The following is a 7,251-nucleotide window of genomic DNA, read 5'->3' as shown; positions in this document are numbered from 1 at the left end:
CTTCCATTCCCCGCCGTATCGCCACCAAAGAGAGAAGGGGAGAGAAAGAGAGAGAGAGAGAGAGAGAGAGAGAGAGAGAGAGAGAGAGAGAGAGAGAGAGAGAGAGAGAGAGAGAGAGAGAGATGAGGGAGAGAGAATAAGAATGCGCGAGAGATGAAGCCAGTGCGATTTACTCGGCGCGTGCACCTCCTCTCATCCTTGCTCGCTCCCCCCCATCTCTCCCTATCCACTTTTTTCTCATTTTCCTTTCACGCGGTCATTCTCGTCGTGTTCTTCTTTGTGACCCTCCTCTCTCTCCCGACCGCTATGCTATGGTTCGCTCGAGGTTCTTGCACCCCGCGCAGCACCCTTTCCTACCCGTGCCCCCACACCGACACCCCCTCCCCTTTCCTCACATGCTCGTCTCGAGATGAGGTTAAGGCGGATTTCGGATTCCGTCTACGTTGGGTCTCACCTCGCCGAGTCGCTCCCCGTAATCAGGAGCAAAGAGAAGGGCCGCGCAGCGCCCCTTAACGGCATGATAAATTTCCACGGCAGCACTGTGAAAAATATCCTTCCAAATTTACATAATTTGAATTCTTGTTAACAAAATGTTTTACGACGTCCCATTGTAATACATAGTGTATGTAATTTTACAATTTGAATTATAATTTTACAACACAAAGCATGGATAAACTTTCCTGTGACTCTTACAAGAATTTCTCACAGTGCCGCCGCATTTTATTTACGAGGATTTTAAAAAAAGTGAATTGCGCGCTAACAGGAGAATAAAAACACGACGGCGATGAAAGACGCGTGCGATGTTGCGAGGGCTTATGGATGAATGACGAAGAAAATAATCTCCCGGTCACTTGTTGTTCGTGCAGCCCGAGGGGATGTTCAATTAGCAGCTGATTTCGTTAAAAAGTGACAACGGCGCATGGCTTTGAGAAAACGGAGGCCGTGACAAAGGGCGGCCAAAAGAAGCCGTAGCTAGGGCTGAGCGAGGAAGAGAGAAGAGAGAGGCAGATATACAGAGATACAGAGAAGGAGGGGGAGGCAAAGTACAATTTTGTTTCCATTTTTCTTTCTTCATACAAAACAACAAAGATAGCCACGGGCGGCCACGGGCTAGAAATTGATGAAGTCGTCTGGATAGCGAGGGGAGGGGCAGCAACGTTTAAAACGGCCTAGGAACACGGTGAGTGACAGTGGGGCGTGGACGAGACCCCAGCCGCCGCCTTGTAGACTCAGACTCACCGCCGGCGGCACAAGGATAAATTTTCACACAGGGCACAGGGAAATTTTCAATGTCGTACAATTACAATTTGAAACTGTGAAATTAGAAGGCCTATAGGGTATACGTACCGATTGGGAGTCGAAGAACGAGCAAAAGTGGGAGGTTTGTACATGCGTACGACTGACACTCGTTTTGTAAATGGCAAATTACAAAATATGTCGTACACATGTACAAACATATTTTCCATAGTAAGGGGCGGCGACGGGCAAAGAGGTGGGGGAAAGGGGTGGGGGGCGTCTGCTCTGCTCAGGCTGGCTGCCGACGAGCCGACCGACCCAACGTCGTTAACGGATACACGAATCCGGAACATGTCCATAATTTATGGAACTTGGTGCGCGATACGCTATGGCATGGTAGGTGAAGGGCGGGCGGGCGGTCCGGCAGACGCGTGACGTGGCGTCACACTGCAAAACGATTCGGCGTTTCATCCTCCTCTGCCTTTGCCTCTCTCCGCGGCAGAGTAGCAAAACTCGAATAAATTTCGTGCCGCCCCGCTGCCTTGCGTTCATTGTGGAGGCGCGGCCGACTTTGTTTTCTCCATTTCTGTTTAGCAGGGAGATGACTGCCAGATTATACGACGAATCCTCGCAGCCGCCCCCCCGGGAGCCGCCGCCGCTGCCGCCGCCGCCGCCGCCGCCGCCGCCGCCGCCGCCGCCGCCCCGCTCCGCCCCAGCGGGCTTAGAATCGGAATTATATAAAGCAGGCCCTGTTTTGTGCCCTCATAATCCCGTTGACTTGCCTGCTTGTATGTAAAGAAAAGCGCCGCGCGCGCGCGCGCGAGCCAGGGACGTAGGGGAGGAGGGAAAACTAATAAAAATAAAACGCCAAAAGCGAATCCTCGCAAATAAATAGGGCCTCGGGCGCTCAACCAGTGCACAAATGACTGTGTTGTATTTCATGTTGGCCCCCTCTCGCCAGCGCCGCCTCCTGCCCGGTGGATGAATCACAACCGCTGCCCGTTTGTTGTTACGCCACACGGCCGCGGCGAGAGCTTCGCGGGGAAACGCAAAAAAGGCATGTTTGGCTATCACGCTCTGCTGCTGTTCGTTATTCTCAACCGGTTAGACGCCCTAAACCACACCGTTTGTTGACCTAACTTTGATTTTAGGAAAAAACAGGTGTGGCCTCTACTCTCTTTTGCCTTCAAAACGATCCTGGTCGGTTGGTCCGTCATGGTCATGGGGACTCTCATCTATGCTCTGCGGTCGGAGCAGGTGAAACCGCTCTGCAACATTGTTTCCACACCCTACCTTACTTCGTACACAACATCTACAAAACTCTGTCGTTTTTTTTCCGTTTTTCCCCCTTTGATGAAATGGAGAGGAGGGCGTTAGCGAGAAGCAGCCCCCGAGTGTCCGCAACCAACCCTCGCCGACTGACTGGCCCCCGCATCGGAAATCATGTCACGCCGTGTCATACCCCCGATCCTCCGCCCCGCTGCTCCCCTCCTCCCCCCGCGTGAACCCGAGCCCATGGACCCCAGGCCGTCACTGCAGCCTAAGTCAGGCTGCGCTAAGTTGCGCTAAGTCCATGCTAATCCTCTCAGGGGCGCGGCGTGGCGCGGCGTGGCGGGGCGGCGGAGGCTGAGTGGACAGCGGACGGCTCGGGGGGTGAGAGCGGGGGAGGGGCGGCGGCCCTGGGCGCCCGCGGACCAGCAGCGCAGCGGGTAGGTCGGCGCGGGGGTGAGGGTGGTTAGGGGGGTGAAGGGGGCGGGGCCGGGCCAGCCCGCTGCCCGCCAGCCGCCGCCGCGCCACGCCACCGCCAGAGACCGCCAGTGCCAGTGTGAGGCTGACAGTCGCCGCGAGAGGTTGTGTCGCTCGCCCGCTACACCGTCGCGCGCCGCTCCGGCCCTCGCCGGCGCTCGCCGCCGCACCGGCCCGGTTGTGTTTCGTCGTCGTCGTTCTCGTGTTGTGTTGTTGTTGTTGTTGTTGTTGTTGACGATTTCGTCGTCGTCTGCCCGAAGCTGAGATGGGCCAGCCACCGCGCGGGTGTCCGTCCGTTCCGTTGTTGTTCCTTCTGCTGCCGATGTGCGAGTGACCAATTTGTGAATAGTGACGGGGTTGTGCGCTGGTCTGCGTGCGCGAGTGCTTGTGAGTGAGGGGAAGAAGCCTGCCGTCCAGGAAAACGGAAACTGGACATAAATCAGATCCGGAATCGCTGTCTTGTGTGATTGGATACTCGCCACTCTCGTCCGCGCATGACTGCCAGGTGAGATCAGCTGTCGGTGATTTAGTGTATAGTAAAGTGAATAGTAGTGCACGCAAATCTGACAAATCGTGCGGTTCGCCGGCATGACAAACGCCTGACGTTAATCGGTGTGTCTATTTGACAAAAGGAATGGCGCGTGTTCGTAAATTAAAGCCCTCGTGGTTGGCATATGTCGCCCCGTGCGGATTGCTCCAGACACGACAATCGCAACTGTCTGTACATTTCTTACCGACTGTCATAGTAGTTTCGGATGATTCTAGACTCGACTCTCCCGGGGTGGGTAGGAGCGGGTGAAAGGGGGGGTTGAGCGTCCGAAGTGCAATCAGAGGATGAGAAATTGCCGGCGCAACTTTGCGACCGACCTGGGTCGGGCGAATCCAGGCGGGTAGCAGGCGGGGCCGCCGCCGCGGTCGTCGGGACTGACTGCAGGTTGCGCTCGGGGAGGAAGGAGAGCGAGTCTACGTGACTGAGGCCTGATCGTGATTGGTCAACGGCTCCGTCATTCGGCCGCACGCGGCTCCAAGAGGCGGTGCAGTGCGCATTCGACTGCTGTTCTCTTTTCTTTTCCCCGTCGTGGTGTCGGTTGGTTGGTTTCATCGCGTTCGCGATGAAATATGTACCGTCGTTCCGCAGCTACTGTCATTGCTCTCTTATTTTCGCGGGAAAACTCAATGTTGTCCGCATTGGACTATCTTTTAAAGTTCAATACAACATAAGGAGGAATAAACCAAACTTATTAAAGACATCTCTCTTTTTTTCAACTTTACCCTTTCAAAAGATGTCTAAGGGTTTGCCCCGAGGGGTCCCCTACTTCCAAAATAGGTGTACAACGAGTTGCCGAGTTGCCGAGTTGCCGCGAGTATTCCGCGAGTTGGGATCAATTTTTAGAGAGTTTTGCGCGATTTTGGCGCGAGTTTTCGCGGTTTTCAGGCGAGTTTTCGCGAGTTATCGTGAGTTTTTGCGAGTTGTCGCGAGTTGAACGCGAGTTGAACGCGAGTTAGGCGCGAGTTGGGCGCGGCCAAGTGTACAACGAGTTGACGAGTGGGGGACCCCTCGGTTTGCCCCGCCCGAAGCACAAGCACACCCGCTCCGATGCAATGCAGTTGCCAGCGTGTTCAGTGCACTGTGAGAAAAACCTACGGTCTAACAACGGTCTTGGACCGTCAATTATTAACCAATGGCAAACCGTTCTTGGACCGTGCTTGGTACGGTATGATGACAGCGTCTCACCGTTATTTTCACCGTAGGATGTGATTTCTTTAAAAAAGTAAATAGCCACATAGCCAATAGCCACATCCTACGGTGAAAATAACAGTGGGACGCTGTTATCACACCGTACCGTACCATGCTGTCAAATCCACGCTGTTATCTCACCGTAGGTAGACCGTTATTTTTTACAGTGTGTCCTTTTTTCAACGCGCGGCGGGGGCGGTCTGCCTCAGACTTCTTCACCCCCTAGTATCATGTTTTCTCTTTCAATATATTTGGTTTTCCACTCATCGCGTCGCACAAAGCCGGTAATGCGTTGCGGCGATTTCCTCTCGGTCGTACGCATGAATTTCTCATACCGCGCGCCCATTAGCGGGCTAAGCAAGCTCGTCTCTAATGAACAACAGAGGCGCCGCCGGGTGGCCGCGGCCGACCCGAGCCGAGCGTGAAATTTCGACTCACCGCTCGGCGGAGGCCTCCGAATCGCGGCTGTACCCTTTCTGCTTGCGGGGCCGGGGTCTTCCCCCCGCGAGGAGGGAGACTTCGGATGCAGTCGAGTGAGGAGGACGTTGAAGAGCTTTATTGGTTTTGTAACCTCAGAGAGAGAGAGAGAGAGAGAGAGAGAGGGAGAGAGAGAGAGAACCTTGGAGAGAACGGAACTGATCAGGTACTGTACCGTAAATTCAGAGTGCTCCCACTTTTTCACTTGCACTGGATTCCACATTCCACCGTATAATGCCATGGCTCATGGTCTTATTGCCACCCCAGGAATGATGTTAAGTGTGGTACAATACCCCAGAAGGTAGGTCCAGTAAGTTTGTCGACTTCAGTCGGCCTGATTCTTGGTTCGCGGGTACCTCACCTAAGTCACCGCAGAATGACAGTGTGTAAGTGTGGTCCTCCTTGGGCTTGTGATCCACAATGCGTTCGTCCGTGGACCGCCGCGAAGGCCGAGAGGTCTTCGGAGACCTCGGCGTTAACGTCATGATTTCATGACCCTGACCATGATCACAACGACTCAGGCTCCCACGCCGACCGCCACTGCCAGCACACAGTGTGTAAAAAGTACTGTAGGCAAGAACGGTAGGCCCACGGCCCCTACTGCTACGTACATATTTATTATTGTTTAGTATTTATGTTTTAAGGTATCGTCAACTACAAAGGGTGCTATCGGGACTATCGGTTTTGTCACGGAGTTGCTGCCACTCTCTCGCCGCGTGCCTCTCTGCGCTTCACTTCTCACATGAGGAGGTGCTATGGCGTCGAGGGTTGTGGGGAGGGGGAAGGGGGGGGGGGTTCTACCCTGCGTCTTTTCGGTGGCAGTGATGCGGCACGTGCTAGCGGCCCTCTTGGGAGTCGGTACCTGTTGTGAAGACATGCGGCAGTGTGGCAGTGTGGGGGGCGGCGGGGGCGGCGGGGGTGGTGGTGTTGAGAGTACCAGATTCCGCGTTACTGTCGCATCATCCCTTACCCACTCCCTGCTCAGCACCCCTCGCCCACCCCCACCCTCGCGCGCCTTATTCTGCATCCAAAATTTTGCTCCGCATCGGTCCGAGTCAGTCTCTTTCTCTCTCTCTCGCCGAGTTTGTGGGACATAACAGGCTTTGGGGAGCAGGGGGAAAAAGAGGGGTGGGTGGTGGGAAAGGCAGACCAACCATATTATTATTCAGCCCTTGCAGAATTTTCAGTCCGGCTGAAACTTCGACATCCTTGGAATGACGGTGCCGTCGGATTTCTGTTGGTGGGGCCAGTAGCGGCAGTAGTAGTCCGATGGGGGGCGGGGCGAGGGGGTGGGGGTGGACGACACCCGGCGCATGCAGCACAGCAACTGCCGGGTTGAGGGGGAGGCGAGGGTCTCTCTGGGTTGAGGAGTAGAGCGCAGAAAGCAGCAAGATACTCTGCCCGACCAGACCTCGGCGCACTGGTACGCGCCATGGAAATAATGTTTCAACTCACCTTGCTTGCTCTCTCTTCCCCCTGACAGTCAGACACCTGATTGCCCTCTCCCCCATTCCCCCCCCCCCCCCTTTCCCTTTTCCTCTCCGCACAAGACGCTCCGCGCGCGCGCGGCGCCTCCCGCGGCTTCTCTCCTGACGAGCCGAGATAAATTTCAATCGAATTGGGTCATGTCAGAAACTCCACCGGTCCGGACATAATAATTCATAGTGGTGCGGTGAGAGAGGGGAGGAAATGAGAGAGGGAGAGGGAGAGCGAGAGCGAGAGCGAAGAGAAAGACTGGGCATGGATGCGCACTGAACCCCACAGTAGTAGTTGGGGATGGCGCCGGAGCGAAATTAGAAAGGGAAAGGGAAGGAAGGACGCCTGTTTGACACACCTTCCTGTTTCGTATCGGAATCCTTTCGCCGCTATGGACTGATGGGTTTGCCTGCGCTCTACTGCATACTCGCGCAGCGGGTAATTCGGGGAATGCGTTAGGGGGGGGGGGAGTAGTTTATCCCCCTGCGTATTAACCTCCGCCCCCCCCCCTCTTAACCCCCCACACACGGGGCGTTGCTGTGGTCTTATCACACATCAACCCCCTTCTGCCTTATCTG

At 55.2% G+C, this 7,251-nt stretch overlaps 2 protein-coding genes across 5 annotated transcripts in view; one reads left to right on the top strand and one right to left on the bottom strand.

Annotated features, from left to right (window-relative positions):
* The window catches only part of LOC113217307 (maternal protein exuperantia), a 542,899-nt gene that overhangs the window by 163,108 nt on the left and 372,540 nt on the right, over window positions 1–7,251 (bottom strand). The window lies entirely within an intron of this gene.
* LOC113217316 (lachesin-like) overlaps window positions 3,049–7,251 on the top strand; it is a 306,348-nt gene continuing 302,145 nt past the window's right edge. For all 4 annotated transcript variants that reach the window (XM_052271205.1, XM_052271075.1, XM_052271118.1 and 1 more), the window contains exon 1: window positions 3,049–3,487. The gene's annotated coding sequence lies outside the window, so the exon portion shown is untranslated. The remainder of the gene's footprint in view (window positions 3,488–7,251) is intronic.

This window comes from Frankliniella occidentalis, unplaced genomic scaffold (genome assembly GCF_000697945.3).
Source record: "Frankliniella occidentalis isolate FOCC.00 unplaced genomic scaffold, Focc_3.1 Scaffold1, whole genome shotgun sequence".
Lineage (NCBI taxonomy): Eukaryota > Metazoa > Arthropoda > Insecta > Thysanoptera > Thripidae > Frankliniella > Frankliniella occidentalis.
Note: the sequence above shows the minus strand (reverse complement) of the source record. Positions and strands in the feature narration are given on the sequence as shown.